This window comes from Lactuca serriola, chromosome 4 (assembly GCF_051521515.1).
Source record: "Lactuca serriola cultivar US96UC23 chromosome 4, Lser_US96UC23_V15, whole genome shotgun sequence".
NCBI classification, from domain to species: Eukaryota; Viridiplantae; Streptophyta; class Magnoliopsida; order Asterales; family Asteraceae; genus Lactuca; species Lactuca serriola.
Window position 1 is genome coordinate 228,971,678 of NC_136411.1, and position 22,320 is coordinate 228,993,997.

Genomic DNA, 22,320 nt, shown 5'->3' on the forward strand with positions numbered 1-22,320 from the left:
CGGCCGCACACTCCTGTGTACAGCCGCACACACCCTCTATACGGCCGCACACTCTTGTGTGCAGCCTCACACACACTCTTGGCCGCACTCCCCAACCGCACACTCATTTTCAAGACCATACACCTACTATAATGCCCATATTTGGCCCTAAACTTGCATAGATCATTAAGTTGTGATCATAAGACACTTATTCTTAATAATTCCAAGCCCTAAGGATGTTTTCCCATCATGTTTAGTCATGAAACACCTTATTTCTAACTCATTTATGTGTCATCACATGAATAATAGGGGCCATTGGCGTTCAGGACATCCGTTGACACTCGAACCCTACGTTAAACGGTGAGTTCATACCCCTACCCTTTTTCAATGTTTTTCATTGTTTTCAGGGGGAGAACACAAGCAAAGTACAAGGAATACTTGTACTCAAAACTTGTTTTACATGTGTTACATTTCATACTTCATATGCTTTTAACACTGATAGTCGTAACAAACAACCGTTTGAACTTGCAGAACACATTATCTTATTATTTGTGAAAAACATTATAAATTGTTGTATTTATATTTTCACAAATGGTTTTCCACATTATAACAGTTAATAGCATAATCTTTGAACTTTGAACATAAAACTTAGTACATTGTTTCGTCCTCGGTAACACTCCACAGAGATATGCGAGTGGAGGATCGTCATTTGATCTTTCTGTATTATTACTAGTAAATATGTTATTACTATAAATTAGAGACACGTCCTCGGAAACACTCTACAAAGATACGCGAGTGGAGGACCGCCCCCGTAACCAAAATCTCTTTGATAGGGAGCGTGACTTGAGTGTATAGATCTATACGAGGCTGACTACCCCACACCTGGCTGCTAGCTACAGCAGAACCGAAAGGTTCAAGGGTGACGAAAGTCATAAGGTGATGTGGACTACTTATTGCCATATCTAGTCTATCATATGGTTATGGAACTCGCAATTTGGATAACAGAGATTTACTTGTTAGTAATAATGGATTCAGTAACTAGTTTACTTTGTACTTATTACTTTTATATACGTGTTAAAACTAATACATTTCACAAGGACAACCAGGTTTTCGGTATACATCTTTCACATTACAGATTGGTAACCAACTTTCAGGAAAATATGGGATTTTCCTAGGATAACATTTGTACATAACCAGATTCGTGTAACAAATCAGATAACTAAACTTTACAATTCACAAGGGTGGTAACCATGTTTTCAGTGTACATCTTCTACATTACAATTTGGATTTGATAACAAACTTTTAAGAAAATATGGGATTTTCTTGGTGTGTAACTTTTTCAGAAACCGAAAGGGAACTTGTACATTTTCAGAAAACAAAAACCGCTTATGAACTCACCAGCTTTATGCTGATTTTCAAACTACTTGTATTCTCAGGTCCGCATTAGATAGGTACCCGATGATCCTTTTGGCGAAGGCGGAGTGCGTAGAATACACGTCTTACTTTGTATATATATATACATACATATATATATATATATATATATATATATATATATATATATATATATACATATGTATCACACTTGTAATACTTTTTACTTTTAAACAAATGTAAATTCTAATATGTAATGTAATGGTTGTTTACTTTACTTACTATGTACATTGGATTTGATACTCAACGTGGAGTTCGCCCCGGAAACTTTTCTGCCATGGGTTTCGGGGTGTGACAGATTTGTATCAGAGCCCTTGTTTATAGTGAACTAAGTATACCAAACCTTACATGGTATAAAACTATAAACACTAAGGGGCCTATGTGTTGTGAACTAAAAGTATACTTCAAAGTATAAGTATTTTCAAAAGTATACATCGAGATCCGTAACTACAAGTAGAACAAAACATAAGTAAATGGGTGTTGTACGTTGCGGTTAAACCTGAGCAGTTATGTAGTCATGTCTAGGATCAATATAGCCTGGCCAACTATATTCATTCGAGATATGGCCAACATGTGCTTGGGAGTAACTGTAGTGTTTGGCATGCCTAAAACTTACCCAATACCCAAACAATGAGCCGTCGTCACAGTGAATCACGAAATACTATGGGAGTATTTCTAGAGCCAACTTCGTTATGAGAATCCTCATTCCAGCGTTGCTCCTTAATCATTCCTTTATCGATAGTTTATCTGCTTTGATAACTCATTCCTGCTTTATCGCTTAATAAAATTCAATATCTGTCATATCTTTTGATTCAATTCAGAGGACTTACCATCCTCTCTTTCCTGATCTTTATAGATCAAGATGACTCCAAGAAAGAGACCCAGGTCAAAGAACAACAATCCTTCTTCGCCACCACCTCCTCCTCAATTTCACCCTACGATGTTCCAAGCAGCTGTTACTGCCGCGGTGGCAGCTGCTATGTCACAAATGAACCCCGATGGTTCAGGAGGTGGTCCCCAGCCCCAAAACCATGAAAATAGCCAGGGACACCGAAAAGAGGGTTCCTATAAAGATTTCATGAACGCGAAACCCACGTCCTTTGATGGCACTGGAGGTGTCATTTCCCTCACTAGATGGTTCGAGAAAATCGAATCCATCTTTGAAATCTGTGCCTGTTCGGAATCTGACAAAGTAAAGTTCACAGCCTATACCTTTATCGATAAAGCTCTAACTTGGTGGAATGGCCGAGTCAAATCCCTAACCCTACCTGTAGCCAATGCCATGGGTTGGGAAGCCATGAAAGAACTCCTTCTAGCTGAGTACTGCCCTCGGGGCAAAATACAGAAGTTAGAGCACGAGCTCTAGAACCTGAAGACAAAGGGTTTCGATATTGTCGCATACACTTCAAGATTTGATGACCTGGCACTACTCTGTCCGGGATTGGTTACCCCGGAGAGTAAGAAGATAGAGAGATTTATTTGGGGGCTGACCCAACCAACAAAAGGAAATGTCTTAGCTGCGAGGCCGGATACATATGACAGTGCCAAAAGTTTAGCCCAGTCCCTGATTGACCACAGTGATGATGTTGAGGAGACAACCGCCACCCCTGAACCGACCAAGAGGAGTGGTGAGAAGAGGAAGTTTTGGAAAAAGAAGAAAGGTCAACCTTCTCAAGGACCTTCAAAGAAACAGCAGACAGTAGCAGTCCATGCTGCTACTACCTCTGTTGCTGCTGCTTCTGTTGTGGGATCCACAGCTCAAACACCTACTAGTAGGTATGCTGGTAACCTTCCCCAGTGTGAAAAGTGCAAATACCACCATAACCCCGGCCCCTACCGTGATTTGTCATGCACCAACTATGGTCAAAAGGGGCATACGGTCCGATTTTGCAAAGCACCAGCCCAATCAGCCAATCAATCTTCTGGAGAAGGTGTTGGTCAAGCCTGCTATAATTGCGGAGAAGTTGGGCACTTCAAGAGAAACTACCCCAAGAAGACGACAGTTGATAATATCGGGAGAGTCCTAGCCATGGGACGGGAGGAGGCAGTCGCCGATCCCACCGTTGTTACGAGTATGTTCCTTCTCGACAACTCTTATGCTAGTATTCTTTTCGATCCGGGTGCCGAAAGAAGTTTTGTTAGTCATTCGTTCAAACATAATCTAAAACCTAATCCCCAACCATTAACCGAAACATTTACCATCGAGATGGCTAACGGTGAGAAAGAGAGCGCTAGCGATGTATTCATAGGTTGTACCCTTACCTTGAACGACCATTCTTTTCCGATGATCTTATGCCAGTCTCCATAAAGAGCTTTGATGTCATCATTGGCATGGATTGGTTGATTCCCAATCATGCTGATATCCTTTGCTTCGAAAAAGCCATTCGTCTCAACCTTCCCTTTGGTCAGACTCTCATGATCTATGGAGATAAACTCAGCTCCAATCTTCGCATCATTTCCTGCATCAAAGCTCAGAAACTCTTGCGAAAGGAATGCCAAGCATTCCTAGCCCATGTAATCAATGAAAAACAGTAAGTTAAAGACCTCGCAAGCATCCCCGCAGTCTGCAACTTTCCTGATGTCTTTCCCGAAGAGCTCCCGGGAATTCCTCCTGAACGTCAAGTCGAATTTCGCATTGACCTAATCCCTGGAGCTACCCCCGTAGCCAAGTCTCTATATCGCTTAGCTCTAACAGAAATGTAGGAGTTATCCAGCCAACTCAATGAGTTACTCAGCAAAGGGTTCATCAGACCAAGTTCCTCTCCCTGGGGAGCTCCGATTTTGTTTGTGAAGAAGAAAGATGGATCCTTCCGGATGTGTATCGATTACCATGAGTTAAATAAGTTGACCGTCAAGAACCGATATCCTCTTCCGCGAATAGATGGCCTCTTCGACCAACTTCAAGGAGCCAGCTACTTCTCAAAGATAGACCTTCGGTCAGCATACCATCAGCTACGAGTTCATGAGAGTGATGTTTCCAAAACAGCTTTCAGGACTCGGTATGGACACTACAAGTTCGTAGTGATGCCCTTCGGTCTAACCAATGCACCGGCTGTGTTCATGGACCTGATGAACCGGGTGTGTCGTCCCTTCTTAGACAAGTTCGTCATCGTGTTCATTGACGACATACTTGTCTACTCCAGAAGTGAAGAAGATCACAAGCAACACTTGAGGTCAGTATTGGAAACCCTTAGATCCGAAAAGCTGTACGCGAAATTTTCCAAGTGTGAATTCTGGATTCGAAAGGTAACTTTCCTTGGTCACATGGTAAGCGAAGAGGGTATTCACGTGGATCCATCCAAGATAAAAGCGATAGAGAATTGGTCGGCACCGAAGACACCCACAGAAATCCGTCAATTCTTGGGTCTCGCCGGCTATTATCGGAGATTCATCCAAAATTTTTCTAGAATCGCCAAACCTTTAACCACTCTAACACAGAAAGGTGTACCCTTTCGTTGGAGTGAAAAGCAAGAAAACGCATTTCAAACATTAAAGCGAACCTTGTGTAGCGCATCGGTCCTATCCTTGCCCGAAGGAACGGAGGACTTCGTTGTTTATTGTGAGCTGTGTGCTTATGCAAAGGAGGAAAGTGATTGCATATGCCTCGAGACAACTGAAGGCACACGAGATCAACTATACCACTCATGACTTGGAACTAGGAGCCGTAGTCTTTGCACTGAAGATTTGGAGACATTTTCTCTACGAAACCAAGTGTACGATCTTCACTGACCATAAGAGCCTGCAACACATCTTCAATCAGAAGGAATTAAACATGAGGCAACGGCGATGGGTAGAACTACTCAGCGACTATGAGTGTGAAATCCGCTACCATCCCGGCAAGGCCAATGTGGTGGCAGATGCCCTTAGCCGAAAGGATAGTTCAAGCCGAAAAGTGAAGACCCTAACGATGACTATCCATTCTCATCTATCCATGCAAATCCGAGAAGCTCAATTAGAAGCCCTTAAACCTGAGAACGTGTCAAGCGAAGCCTTGAGGGGAATGGATAAGAAACTTGAGATCAGAGGTGACGAAGTCTACTGTTTCATGGACTGAATCTGGATCCCAAAGTCCGGAGGATTCAGGGAGATTGTCATGGAGGAAGCACACAAGACCAGATACTTTGTTCACCCAGGTTCGGACAAGATGTACTTGGATCTCAAGAAACAATATTGGTGGCCAAACATGAAAGCCGATATTGCTACATACGTGGGCAAGTGTCTGACTTGCGCCAAAGTGAAAGTCGAGTACCAGAAACCCTCGGGTCTACTTCAACAACCCGAGATACCCAAGTGGAAATGGGAGATGATTACCATGGAATTCATCACCAAGTTACCTAAGTGTCCGAGTGGGTACGACACCATTTGGGTAATTGTCAATCGTTTGACAAAATCTGCTCACTTCATCCCGATCAAAGAATCATTCAAAATGGAAAGACTCACGCGAATCTACATCCAGGAGGTAGTTCGATTGGACGGTGTACCTGCGTCCATTATCTCTGATCGAGATAGCAGGTTTACCTCTAGATTTTGGCAGTCTCTTTAGAAAGCTCTTAGAACCAAACTAGACATGAGTACGACCTATCTTCCTTAGACTGATGGACAGAGTGAGAGAACTATCCAAACTCTGGAAGACATGCTTAGAGCATGTGTCATCGATTTCGGCAAGTCGTGGGACACACATTTGCCTTTGATCGAGCACTCATACAACAACAGTTACCACACCAGCATCAAGGCTGCCCCATTCGAAGCCCTCTACGGTCGCAAGTGCAGATCCCCTCTGTGCTGGGCTGAGGTAGGGGACACGCAGCTAGCCAAGAGTCGATTCCCTGACAGTGCTCTCACTGGTCCTGAAATCATTCGTGAAACCACCGAGAAGATCATCCAGATCCGAGAACGACTGAAAGCTTCACGAGATCGACAAAAGAGTTACACCGATATACGACGGAAACCTCTAGAGTTCCAGGTTGGAGACTGTGTCCTGTTGAAGGTCTCGCCCTGGAAAGGCATGATACACTTCGGAAAGCACGGGAAACTTAATCCGAGGTATATAGGACCTTTCGAGATCCTCGCTAGGATCGGTCCTGTAGCCTATAAACTCCGATTACCCCGTGAGCTTAGTAACATCCATCCTGTTTTCCACGTCTCTAATCTTAAGAAGTGTTTATCTGATGAAACCCTTGTGATCCCTCTTGTTGAAATCGAGATCAACGAGAATCTGAACTTCGTGGAAGAACCAATCGAAATCATGGATCGAGAGATCAAACGTACGAAACAAAGTCGCATCCCAATAGTGAAGGTTCACTGGAATGCCAAGCGGGGACCGGAATTCACTTGGGAGCGCAAAGACTCGATGAGACAGAAGTATCCGCATCTCTTTCCAAATCCATGATTTGTATCTTAATTCTGAATTTTGGGACGAAATTCCCTCTAACGGGGGGATAATGTGACAACCCGAAATTTCTAACCTATGTAATTGATCCACGTATCAGCACTAAAACTTGAATTCATTATCTTTTATTAATGCATCACAAAATCAGGCCAAACTCACCAAACAAGGTGTGTGCGGCCACACACCTGTATGTACGGCCACACATCCATGTGTGCAACCATACACCCAATCGCAAACACCCTCAACCTCACACCCAACTCAATATATGGATGGATACCCCTTCATTCATTCATTTAGACATTCCTTTTCTCTCTCTCTACTTTCTCTCACTAAATCATCAACCAAGAACACTTTGAAGGCTTCATATTCGTGATCTACTCCATCTTCAAGCTGATGATAGTGGTAAACACTTGAACCCCAAGCTTAAAACTCATCATGATCATGATATTCATCGTCCCTTGAAGGTGTACGTCCGCACACCTTCGTATAGGGGCAGCACACATTCAAAACTCCCAAGTATGAAGAGCACACTTCAAAAATCATCATATGGACTCAAATGAGGAGTGTACGGCCGCACACTCCTGTGTACAGCCGCACACACCCTCTATACGGCCGCACACTCTTGTGTGCAGCCTCACACACACTCTTGGCCGCACTCCCCAACCGCACACTCATTTTCAAGACCATACACTTACTATAATGCCCATATTTGGCCCTAAACTTGCATAGATCATTAAGTTTGGATCAAAAGACACTTATTCTTAATAATTCCAATCCCTAAGGATGTTTTCCCATCATGTTTATTCATGAAACACCTTAGTTCTAACTCATTTATGTGTCATCACATGAATAATAGGGGCCATTGGCGTTCAGGACATCCGTTGACACTCGAATCCTACGTTAAAAGGTGAGTTCACACCCCTACCCTTTTTCAAATTTTTTTCACTATTTTCAGGGGGAGAATACAAGCAAAGCACAAGGAATACTTGTACTCAAAACTTGCTTTACATGTGTTACGTTTCATACTTCATATGCTTTTAACACTGACAGTCGTAACAAACAACCATTTGAACTTGCAGAACACATTATCATATTATTTGTGAAAAACGTTATAAATTGTTGTATTTATATTTTCACAAATGGTTTTCCACATTATAACAGTTAAAAGCATAATCTTTGAACTTTAAACATAAAACTTAGTACATTGTTTCGTCCTTGGTAACACTCCACAGAGATACGCGAGTGGAGGATCGTCATTTGATCTTTCTGTATTATTACTAGTAAATTTGTTATTCCTATAAATTGGAGACACGTCCTCGGAAACACTCCACAGAGATACGCGAGTGGAGGACCGCCTCCATAACCAGAATCTCTTAGATAGGGAGCGTGACTTGAGTGTATAGATCTATACGGGGCTGACTACCCCACACCTAGCGGCTTGCTACAGCCGAACCGAAAGGTTCAAGGGTGACGAAAGTCATAAGGTGATGTGGACTACTTATTGCCATATCTAGTCTATCGTATGGTTATGGAACTCGCAATTTGGATAACATAGATTTACTTGTTAGTAATAATGGATTCAGTAACTAGTTTACTTTGTACTTATTAGTTTTATATACGTGTTAAAACTAATACATTTCACAAGGACAACCAGGTTTTCGGTATACATCTTTCACATTACAGATTGGTAACCAACTTTCAGGAAAATATGGGATTTTCCTGGGATAACATTTGTACATAACCAGATTCGTGTAACAAATCAGATAACTAAACTTTACAATTCACAAGGGTAACCATGTTTTCAGTGTACATCTTCTACATTACAATTTGGATTTGATAACCAACTTTTAAGAAAATATGGGATTTTCTTAGTGCGTAACTTTTTCAGAAACCGAAAGGGAACTTGTACATTTTCAGAAAACAAAAACCACTTATGAACTCACCAGCTTTATGCTGATTTTCAAACTACTTGTATTCTCAGGTCCACATCAGATAGGTACCCGATGATCCTTTTGGCGAAGGCAGAGTGCGTAGAATACACGTCTTACTTTTGTCTATATATATATATATATATATATATATATATATATATATATATATATACATACATATGTATCACACTTGTAATACTTTTTACTTTTAAACAAATGTAAATTCTAATATGTAATGTAATGGTTGTTTACTTTGCTTACTATGTACATTGGATTTGATACTCAACGTGGAGTCCGCCCCGAAAACGTTTCCGCCTTGGGTTTCGGGGTGTGACACACAACCTATTTATACCACATGAAGCAGCACACAAGTGTGCAGCTGCACACACGTGTATGGCCGCACACACGTGTATGGCCGCACATACCCACTAACAAGCTATGACCACCACAACACACTCTAGCATCCTACCAAGACCTATACATCAGAATGCCTAGCCCAAACCACAAAAGTATAGCCTATCAGTTCTCTATATTTCTGAAAACCTTGTTACGATATCTATTACTTTATGCAACCCAATTGAGACTTTTGAATATTTTACTTTTAACACTATTTTTATTATATCAAAAGTAGGTTACAATACTTGACTTAGGTCATTACATTGATTTGAAATACCGGGTTGTCACATCATCCCCCCGTTAGAGAGAATTTCGTCCCGTAATTAATTCTAAGATAAGTGTTTATGGACTAGGGAAAAGATGTGGGTACTTTTGTTTCATCTGGTCCTCACATTTGTTGGATATAGTGTCTAAGTCCATAACTATATTTGGTATGTACTTGACCCGACCCGGCATGGTCCATTTGGGTTGCACTTCACCCGAAAAATTTATGGATAATATTTGAGAATAGTACAGGTTATGATTTATTAATATATTATAAGTTCTAATATATTAATATAAGATCATATTATTTAATTAGTATTGATCTATAATTAATCTAGGATTAATTTAGAGATCAAAGATATTACTAATTAAATATGGGCTTCTATATTTATATAGTGTGGGCTAATGCTTATTTGGAATGGGCTAGGCTTGCATGGGAAAGTCCATGGATACTCCATGGAGCTTTAACCCATGGATCTCATGGAAATGAAGAGACATGGATATTAGGGTTTACATAGATGTAACCCTAATACATCACACTATATAAAGGAGGCTTTGGTTCTTGAAATCACACTAGTTGACACTTGTTGAGGTGAGGGCCGATTTCAAGATAGTAGTGACTATTCTCTCAAAGTTCCAAGTTGGTGGTGATTTGTGATTTCCATTTGAGGCATCCACACTATTGGTGCTAGGCTCTAAAACTCCAAGGAATCAACTACAACTACAAGGTAAGTGTTTCTACTAGCTCTATTTGATTCAAGTTCCCCATGCCATGCTAGTTAGGATATGAACCTTGGAAAAATAATTATTTGCATGTATCTTAGACAAACATAGATCCAAGGTTTATTAGGGTTGGATGTACACTTAGGAAGTGTTAGAATGCTCAAAACCCATCAGTGGTATCAGAGCCTAGGCTTGTTTGTTTGATACTTGATGCAAAATAGTTGAAAAGGTCGAAAAACTTGCTGTCTTCCTGATGTACTCGCCGAGTCCATGGGGGGACTCGCCGAGTTCATGTGTATCTTCAACCTACTCGCCGAGTAGGTTCATGCACTCGGCGAGTAGGAGCCACAAAGTGTAGATTTTCGACTTTAGTTGCTAGAAATGGACTAGAAACATTACCCTAAATTGTTTTGGTACTTGAAAACTTGTTTTAGATGGTGTAATGTCTTTGCTAATCCATTTACAACAACTAGTTATCAAAATTACAAAGTTTTAAGTGTAATTTTTTATTCATGAAAGTGTTCATATTCATGTTCTTGATCTTATGATGTTTAGATGATCATAGGAATTATTTGTAACCTATGTGGTAGATTAATTCTTGATCATTATGTGTTTTAATGGAGTCCATAACTTGTCCTCAAGTTATGGAAAACCAAAAGTCACTTGAATTAAAAAATCCTTTAAAGAACACAAGAGTTAGAAAAATGAAGAGTCTTTATTTTATTACTCTATTAAACTCATAAGTTACAAGAAGTGAAAAGTTTTGAAAGTTTACAAAACTTGCCCTCAAGTTTTGGAACAAGTAAAGTCATATTAAAAAATTTAGTTCCAACCCTTAGAATTTTAAAAGTTAAAATCCAACCCTTATACTTATATTATTATGATTTAATAATTATATATATATATATATATATATATATGTATAAGAACAAAGTCGTCTTACCGCTAGTACGCCTCATTCACGAAGCCGGTCTATAAGGTGGGTATAAGGTTGTTGCCTATAAAATGGCAACTTAATGGGTGTCCACTCTCACCCACCGCTTGCTTGACTGGTGGAGGGTCGTTAGCCGAACGGGTAAGACAAGGACTTATAAATTCTCATTAAAAGTATGATGAATATTACAAGTAACTAAATGTTTTATTAAATTCCCAATCTTAGTTACTTTAGGAAAAATGTGAATAAAGTGCTAATCCATGAAATTACACTTTACACTTTGTCTAAGTCGTTAGTGGAGCGTGTGTCGTTAACCGGCAGACTAATTTGGACTTAACAAGGTAGGTAAAGGGTGACTTAATATTTATCATAGTATCGATGGAGCGTGTGTGGTTAACCGGCACATCGATTGAGGGGTAATTTATTAAGGGTACCAAGTAATTTGCATGGTTACTTCACACCTCGTTTTGTGATCCTCGGCATCCCAGTCACAAAACTTGGAGGGCACACTCGAGATTGAAACATGCCTTTGAAAAGTTCATTGAATCTCAAAAGAATCTAGGAGTTTCTAAGAACCAAATTTAATATTTTAATATTTCAACTTTGGTGGAAATTGGTGAATCATCATTCACCTACCTTTCAAATATGTTATTACTTAGATTACGGCATACCTCTTCTAAGTATAATATATTGTGATTGGATCCTAGCCTTAATACTACATTTGGGTGTTTTATTAAGGACTATCTCTATATCTAAACTAAAACCTTCTTTCTTCTTTTCAGATGTCTGCAAACACTACTGCTTCTGGCTCTAATCCCAATGGCTCCTTTACCCTTATGAACTTGTGTGGGAAAGTCACTTTTGATGGATCCAACTTTAATGAATGGATCAGAAACATCAGAATGATTACTCGCTACGAGGACAAGGAATATGTCCTTGATAAGGAACTTAAGGAGATTGATGAGTCAGTTTCTACTCCTCAAGAGATCGCTGAGTTTAGGGCACATGAAAGAGATGCCACCAAAGTGGCATGCATCATGATGGCCACTATGACCGCGGATCTCCAAAAATCCTATGAAGATTTCTACCCCTATGAGATGCACCAAGACTTGATGGAAAGATACCATCAAAGTGCTCGTCAAGAGAGGTATGAAATCATCTCCTCCATGATAACAACTCGCATGAAGGATGGTGAACCCATCACGGGCCACATGCAGAAAATGCAAAGATTTGTGGACCGTTTGCTGAAGCTTAATGTGAACTTTCCAGAGGAGCTAGCAATAGATATTATTTTGCACTCATTACCTTCATGTTATGATCAATTCCGCATGACATACCACAAGAACAAGGAAGAGGTCACTTTCAGCAAACTTCAAGGACTCTTAAAGACTGCGGAAAGAGGTCTTAAGGGTAAGGTGATTGTTACTACTCCTACTCCTACCAACTCTGCCCCTGTCTTGGCAATCGGGAAAGGACGAGGGAAGAAGAGAAAGAGTTCTTCGAAGGGTACCAAGGTTAGGACCCTTGATGGCTCTTCTTCAAGTGGAACCAAGAAAGGTTTCATCACTCCTTCTTCTGACCCAAAAGAGGCTGAATGCTTCTATTGCCATGAAAAGGCACATTGGAAGCGGAACTGCCCAAAGTACCAGCAAGATGTAAAGGATGGGAAAGTTAAACCCAACCATGCAGGTATTTACACTATCATTTCTAATAACTCACCCCATTCTAAATCTTGGGTCCTTGATACCGGTTGTGGTATTCATATTTGTTGTGACTTGCAAGGACTAAGATGAAGTGAGAATGTGGACCAAGGAAGAATAAACTTAATCATGGGGAATAGGAAAGTTACACCTGTCACCAAGATTGGAGTTTATACTTTGTCGCTAAGTAGTGGGTTTAGTTTTGATTTGAATAAATGTTGTTATTCACCAGAAATGGCAAGAAATATTATTTCCTTTCATGCATTGTATAAACAAGGTTTTACCTTTTCATTTAATAATGAAGTTGGTTCTATTGATGCTTTCTTTAATAATGCTCTTTATTTTAAAGCATTACTTGTGATGGCGTGTATGAAACAGTATCTGTGGTTGATAACTTAGGAAATAATATGATGTGTATTGATTCTATTAATAATAATAACTTGGATAAAGCATCATTATGGCATTGTCATCTTGGACATATAAGCAAGAAACGCATAGGCCAACTCCAAAAGGATGGAGTCTTGGAGTCATTTGACCTAAAGTCAGATGATAGTTGCGAATCATGCTTACTTGGAAAGATGACAAAGTCACCCTTCACAGGTTCTTGTGAGAGGGGTGAAGGTTTGTTGGACCTTGTACACACGGATGTGTGTGGACCATTCAAACATGCCACAATGGATGCTAATCGTTATTATTTGACTTTTACTGATGATTACAGTAGATATGAATATGTCTACTTGATCAAGCATAAGTCAGAGACTTTCGAAAGGTTTAAGGAATTTAAACAGGAAGTCGAGAATCAATTGGGCAGGAACATTAAGATGCTTCGATCCGATCGTGGTGGTGATTATCTTAGTTTAGAGTTCCTTGACTATCTAAGGGAATGTGGGATAGTCTCACAATTGACACCTCCCATGACACCACAGTTGAATGGTGTGGCTGAGAGGCGTAATCGAACCTTGTTAGATATGGTTCGTTCCATGATGAGTCGAGCTTCGCTACCAATCTCATTCTGGGGGTACGCCTTAGAGACTGCCGCCCATATCCTTAATCTAGTCCCTACAAAGAAAGTTGCCAAAACTCCTCACGAGATGTGGACTGGTAAAGTACCCAAACTAGACCACATCAAGATTTGGGGATGTGAGGCTTTCGTGAGACGCGAGACTCATGATAAGCTCGAACCCCGAAGCGAGAGGTGTATTTTCATCGGCTACCCACAGCAATCCTTTGGTTACCTCTTCTACAAACCTAGTGAAAATGTGGTCTTTGTAGCTAGGAGGGATTTCTTTAGAGAGAGAGAGTTCATAAGCCAAGGAAACAGTGGGAGGCAAGTTGATCTTGAAGAAATTCAAGAGTCAAGCGGTGAAGGAACTTCAAACCCTAACACTCAACTTGAGGAGGAAACTCCTGTTGAGCCAATTGACAAGTTTGTACCTCTGAGGCGTTCTACAAGGGTTAGGAATGCTCCTGAGCATTACTATGGATTCCATATTACTGCAGAAGGAGATACACTTATCAGTGATGAGACACTGATAGGTCTGGATGAACCTAATAGTTACGCGGAAGCCATGGCAGGCCCTGAGTCAGCCAAGTGGAAAGAGGCAATGGACAGCGAAATACAGTCCATGTATGACAATCAAGTTTGGAACTTGGTTGAGAATGTACTAGGTCGTAAGACAGTAGGGTGCAAATGGGTCTTCAAGAAGAACACCGACATGGATGGTAATGTACACACAAATAAGGCTAGACTGGTTGCAAAGGGTTTCTCTCAAATTCCTGGAGTGGACTATGATGAGACCTTTTCTCCAATAGCCAAGATTAAGTCTATTCGGGTTCTATTAGCCATAGCTGCATTTCATTACTATGAAATATGGCAAATGGATGTCAAAACCGCTTTCCTTAATGGAAAGTTGGCTGAAGATGTTTACATGAGTCAGCCAGAGGGTTTTGTCAGCAACGAGTACCCTAATAGAGTGTGTAAGCTTGAGAAATCCATTTATGGATTGAAGCAAGCACCTCGCAGATGGAATCTTTGCTTTGATGAAAAGGTCAAAGAATTTGGCTTTTCTAGGAGTGAAGATCAGTCTTGCGTGTATGTCAAGGCTAGTGGGAGTATAGTTAGTTTTTTGGTGTTGTATGTGGATGACATACTACTCATAGGAAATGACATCCCAACTCTGCAGGAAGTTAAGTCTTGGCTTGGGAAGTGTTTCTCTATGAAGGACCTAGGAGAAGCTACCTATATTCTAGGGATAAGGATCTTGAGAGATCGGAGTAAAAGACTAATTGGACTTAGTCAGAGTACCTACTTGGATAAGGTGCTGAAGAGATTCAGCATGCAGGATTCCAAGAAAGGAGAGTTACCCATCCAGAGTAACACCAGATTGAGTAAGACACAAAGTCCTAGCACTGAGGCTGAGATAGCAGAAATGAGTCGAATACCTTATGCTTTGGCAGTAGGATCGATTATGTATGCTATGACGTGTACTCGACCTGATGTAGCCTTTGCCCTGAGCATGGTTAGCAGGTATCAGGCGAACCCTGGCAAGGCACACTGGACTGCGGTAAAGAATATCCTCAAGTACCTACGGAGGACTAAGGACTGGGTCCTTATCCTCGGTGGGAGTGATGACTTGAGAGTTATAGTATAGCCTTGAGAGCCGTTAATGATTTGGAATAATTACTTGATGTGATTAGGCGATGCTAGGTCGTTGTTGCGAGATTCATAGATATCGAGCACGTGAGACACTAGACATCATACAAGGTGAGTCTTCTCACTATACTGTGCCTGGGAGGGTACCTATGTGTGACCGGAAGGTCTGGTATGCTATAAGATATAGGCATTGTATGTTATTAGTTGCCTGATTTGTATGCGTTATGTATGCTATGCTTGATATGGGCCAGAAGGCATTATGTTATGGGCCGGAAGGCATTATGATGTAGACCGGAAGGTCAGGGAGTTATGGACCGGAAGGTCGACACAGGTAGAACCGGAAGGTTTATCGGGTTGGGACGGAAGTCCCCTGAGACACATGGACCGGAAGGTCATGGCCTGGAAGGGCGTATGTATGTAAGTGGTATATTGGGGAACTCACTAAGCATTTATGCTTACAGTTGTGGTGTTATGTGTTTCAGGTACTAGCGAGGACCGTGGGAAGGCGCCGACATGATTCGTACACACCCCCGCAGGCAGATTTGGATATAGTTGATCTTGAGATTTGACATGTTTTGTATTATGACTACGTTACATTGGATTTTTATAGTTTGTTTCGAATGAAATTATGTTTTAAAGGAATGAAAAATTTGTTTTGAAAAATTACGTTGTTACAGTATCGTTTCTCATCATAGTATCGTTGTATAGTTTCTCATAATAGTATCGTTGTATAGTTTCTCATCATAGTATAGTTGTATAGTTTCTCATAATAGTATCGGTGTATAGTTTCTCATCATAGTATAGTTGTATAGTTTCTCATCATAGTATAGTTGTATAGTTTCTCATAATAGTAAGTATTGACTCATGAATGAACTGACTCTTTGTATGCTTCATTGAACTAGTAGTAATGAGTAGTATATCCCTAACTATACCTATTATAGTTACCAGCAGAATCGTTTGTATGACTGAATGTATTGAATTGGGATAAAAGTCTTTATATCTATACATATATACATAATATATAACTAAGGATCCAACGACACTCGGACAAACAACATGGCACTCTAAGTCTACAACCAAACAAGGAACAGGAAATAAAGTGAGTTGGCAGTCCTAAGTCCTTCAATCCTTACTTATATAACTATATATGTAATACACATGGTTTTAACAATATATAAGTTTGAATTCTGTAATAGAAAAGGTTTGATACATAAAAGTGAGTTTAGTAAAGAGTTTAACATGTAAAAGAGTTTGATAAGCAGTTTGAAGTCATTTGTTTAGTAAAACAGTTTGAAAATATGGTAAATCCATATGTTTGATAGTTATTAATCACATGTGATTGATATAATAACTATGATATTCAACTTGTATTCCCCCCCCCCCCCATAAAAGCATTTAAAATCATTTAAAAGGTTGGTTAAGGGGTATGAACCCACCTGTAGTGAGTGGTTTGGATGAAAGTGTTGGATAAGGTGCTAGGGGTCAAGTGAAGACTTGAACTCACACACTGATCCTATTTAACATATAAATACACTTATATGTATCTAATTAGTGATTATAACACTAATTAATCAATTAAAAACACCCTAGAACATGGAAAACACTTTTATTCAAGTGTTATAAGATCATAGGGTTGCATCAAAGGGTTGTAGGGCTTTGCTTTGAAGTTTAAAGTCCAAGAGTAAACTCATTTGGAGTTTATGGCCCTAGTGGGTTTATGGTCGTAAACCCATGGTAACTCCTACCATTTCGTTGTTTAATGTCCTTAGTTCATGTAGGAATGGTTCTAGTCCAATAACAAAGCATTAGGAAGTAGTAATGGCACATATGCACCACCTTATGGTGTTTACGGCCCAAGGAGATTGCCTTGGCCGTAAACCCATGTGTTCTTGGGCATTCTTGGTGTTTTTCAATGGTTTAACAAGTAATCTATGTATATAACTAGTTAAGAGGAGTGTACTTACTTATAGGAAGCTTGTAAGAGTGTTTAAGGTCCAAGAACACTAGTGTGAGTTCTTGGTGCTCTTGGTGAAATGAAGAAAACTTAAAGATCTATCAAAATGAAAGGATTTCATGGATGAAATCATGTATAACTACTAGATGAAGAGTTGTAACAACAAATCAAGAGAAGAAATACTTACATTTTTGGATGATTTGAATGAAGATCTTATGATACTTGAGAGAGAAATGAAGGATTCTTGAACTTGGAAAGTAAGAAATGAAGGAGGAAAGGAGTAAACTCATGCTTTAAGCATGAGTTCACGGCCATAAGGGAGTTTACGGCCCAAACTCTTAAAGTTTGGCCGTGAACACCCTATTAAGGTGTTATATGCTTGATTGTTACTCAAAAACCCTAGAAGGTACTTCCTTTCATTTGTTCTTTTGATGAATTAAGATTAAAACAACCAAACGGACTCAAAGCCGAGCTAAAAATTAGCAGAAATGAGTTTGACTTTTTATTGAAGTGCTTGACTGTAGGGTTTGTACAAATAGAAATTTTGGGTTGTCACACTTTTTCTCTGGTCGCTATGATTAAATCTATTATGATACTATTTTCCATAGTCGCATATCATCACTATGAGATATGACAAATGGATGTCAAAACCACTTTTCTAAATGGACACTTGCAAGAAGATGTTTATATGGTTCAACCTGAAGATTTTGTTGATCATAAACACCCTACTAAAGTGTGTAAGCTCAAGAGATGAATTTATGGGTTAAAGTAAGCATATTTAAATTGGAATAATCGTTTCGATGATGAAATCATAAAGTATGGTTTCAAAAAAATTGAAGATAAATCTTGTATTTATATGAAAACTAGTGGGAGCTCGGAGACCTTCCTAGTCCTATATGTAGATGACATACTTATCATGGGTAATCACATTCTGACTTTACAAGGTGTAAAGTCTTGGCTAGGAAAGTGTTTTTCAATGAAGGATCTAGGTGATGCAACATAGATTCTTGGTATAAAGATCTATAGAGATAGATAAAAACGAATATTAGGTTTGAGCCAAAGTACATAAATTGATAAAATCTTAAAGTGGTTCAATATGGGAAACTCTAAGAAAGGATATGTACCAATGGAACATGACACAATATTAAGTTCATATCAATGTCCTAGCATAAAGGTTGAGCGAGAGAATATGAAAGATGTTCCATATGCTTCGGCAGTTGGATCCATCATATATACTAGACCCGATCTTGCTTTTGATATAAGCATGACAAGTAAGTATCAACAAAATTCAGAATAAAGTCACTGGATGGCTGTGAAAAACACCCTAAAGTACTTAAGAAGAACTAAGGATATATTACTTATCTATGGAGGTATGGAAAAAGAATTAAGTGTAAAGTGTTACAATGATGCTTCTTTCACAATAGATAAAGATGATTGTAAGTCACAATCATGATATGTGTTCATTATAAATGGGGGTGCAGTATCTTGGAAGAGCTCCAAGAAGAGTGTTGTAGCGTAATCTACTATAGAGTCATAATACATCGCTGCTTCAGAAGCTGCTTGTATGAAGAAATTCATTACAGATCTAGGGTTTGTTCCTTCCATTTATGATCCCCTAGAAATATTTTGTGACAACATGGGTGTTATTGCTTTAGCTAAAGAACCTATATCACATAAGAAGACCAAACATGTTAACCGAAAGTTCAACTACGTTTGAGATCAAGCTGGAATGGGTGAAATAAGTATTTTCAAAGTATACATTGATCAAAATTTGGTGGACCCATTCACGAAGCCCCTTCCTTAAGAAAATGTTTGAAGGTCATGTTCGAGGAATCAGACTTCACTATTTTAGTGGTTGGATTTGATTTATGTTTTAGTATTGAAGTAGATTATAAAACACCATCTATTGTAGTGAATATGATACATATGGAATATGATCTTTTCATTAAATATTTGTTGCATTCTTTATTAACATGTTTAATCCATGAGTAATTTATTCACTCCAAAATTCATACTCGGTTATTACTGTGGGAGCAATAATGAAGTAAGACTAATATGAATTGGAATGGTTGATAAACCTGGATAAAGCGTTGTAATCAATATCATAGGTACTTTCTAGAGAGCAAGTATTGGATATGACTCGTTAACGATCACTTCATGGATTGTTTTCATGAGTGATACTTGATAAAGGTAACATCCATGTATCCTTAATACATGAGATACATATTTGGGACTTAAGTATGGGGAATGTTGTTCTTTAATGTAGTTAAATGTTGTTCTTTTTATTAGGAAAATATAAAGGATATTATTAGGTATGATGTGAACCATGCAAGAGGTGTATGTAGTTGAGATGGTATTTATTCCTCTTATTCATTGAGAGTTAGACATTTATGGCCTTACTATCAGTTGAACATTAAATGAGATTGATTGTGATTTATATCTCATATTCAACATGATGTTTGTGACAAAGGGATAATTGATTACTTACTTGATACCTCAATTATAGCGTTGAGCTTGTAGGAATTAGATGTTGATGAATGGGACTTTTCTGTATGTTATTGGGGGTAGTGAAATGTTGTTAGATGTTCACCACTATCTATATCAATTCATAGTAACACTTGTGTACGTGAGAGATTGAAAGATCTTTATGCTCTACGATCATTACAAAATTATATTTGCTAATAACCTATGATCATATAGGGTCACACCATATAACAAGTAAACAATAATTGATTATTTATTAAGTAATGTGATTGTTAATATATTAAATCATCACTTGTATTTTAATTCAATATTTTTTTGAGAAAATAATAATAAAAGATATCACAACATTATGGACCTATAGAAGATCATTAGAATATGTTGTGTAAATTGTTGGATTAGTGTCTAAGGCCGTAACCATATTTGTCAAGTACTTGACCCGATTGTGCATGGTCCTTATGGGTTGCCTTCACCAGAGCAACTTGACTGGAGAAATAATAGAGAAAGAGCTTATTATGATTTATTAATATGTTATAAGAATAATATATTAAAGAATAAATCATATTTTTTTAATTAATATTGGTCAATAATTAATTAAGAATTAATTTAGTGATCAAGTGTAATTAATTAAACTAGACGGGCTGAATTGTAATTATGTGATAATTACAAAATAGGGTAATGGTTATCCTTGATATGGGTTGGACAAATTCAAGGGATAAGATATCCTTGAAATAGTCCAAAGGATAAGGATAAGGGTTTTCAAGGCTTATCTTATAGTTACTTGGTGGGCAAGCAACTAGATAAGGATAAGGACTGAAACCCTAATCTCTACACCTATATAAAGACCCCTAAGGCCATAAGAATTCGTCCATGCCTTGTCTATGGTTCCTAGGAACAAATTTCATACCTCTTTTCTCTCTCTCTCTCTCTCTCTCTCTTGTCTCTCCATTTGCTCTTGGTGTTTGTGAGCCATTAGAGGTACTACACTTGTGGTACTTGCTTTCAAGACTTAGGGTTTGAAGATTTGAGTTGTTATTGCAATATAACAACAAGAGGTATGTGATCTAACCTTTTATGTGTATTTCGAAAATACTAGTGCATATTAGGGTTTCTAAATGTGTTCATAATGTTGTATATCTAATAGTGATTACATAGATCCAATTCTAGGGTTGCATGTACACATAGGATTGTTTGTACAAAACCCATCAGTGGTATCATAGCCTTTGGTTAACTTGTTTTCAATTAGTATTATACAATTGAATGAACTTGACATACTAGGGTTTATAGCCAATAAACCCTAGGAGGCTAGGATTTTCGAGATTAGGGCTCATAAACCCTAATTTGCGAAATATTTGAAAGAGTTTTCAAATCCCTTCCTTTAGCCTCAAGATTTTGAAATCTAGGGTTTGCAAAACCCCATGATTTTCAAAATTAGCCTCCTCCCCAAGATAAGATCCTAAATTTTAGGGATTTGGATTATCCTATATCTTGTAATTATCCTTTAATGGTTATATATGGTAATTAAAGAATTTGAATTATCCTATCCCATGATTTTCGAAATTTAGAGGGATTAAAAGGATTAGGATAAAATAATTGTTTATTTGGTAATTGTCCTTTCTGATTTAAATAATCCCTATGATTTAATAATTTAAATTAATAGTTTAATTCAAGATAATTATTAAATCAAGAGTTTTAATATTTAAAATTTTAATTTAAATAGTCTTAAATTCGAAAATTTTAAAGTGAGATTAAAACTTAATTGTTTTGAAAAGTTTCAAAAACTTGCCCTCAAGTTTTGGAATTTAAATTGTTTGATTAAAAGTTTAATTTTGAAAAATGTTAAATTCTAAAACCCTAATTTTTGAAAAGTTCAAATTACACCCTTATGGTTTTATTAAATTAATTAAGTGTATAATTAAAAGAGAGTTAATAAATCCATAATAATATGGTTTATATTTTATTAAAAGTGTAATTTATAAAATTTAAACCACCTAATATTTTAAAAGTGTAAAATACACCTTATACTATATATAACATTGAAAGTCTAATATTATATATATATATATATATATATATATATATATATATATATATATATATATATAACTAAAATGCTAGTCTTACCGTTAGTAGGCCTCATTCACGAAGCCGATCTATAAGGGGGTATAAGGTTATGGCCTATAAAATGGCCGTTTAATGGGTATCCACTCTTACCCACCGCTTCCTTGATTGGTGGAGGGTTGTTAGCCGAACGGGTAGGATAGGGCAATCCTTTCTTCATTAATAAGTATAATGAATCTATGTAAAGTAACTAAACGCCTTTACAAATTACCAATCCTAGTTACTTTAGGCAAAAGTGAAATTTATGCAATTCCATGAAATTACACTTTGTACCCTTGCTAAGACGTTAGTGGAGCGCGTGTGGTTAACCGACACACTAATTGGGTTCTAAGCAAAGGTGGCAAAAGGTGACTCAATGTTT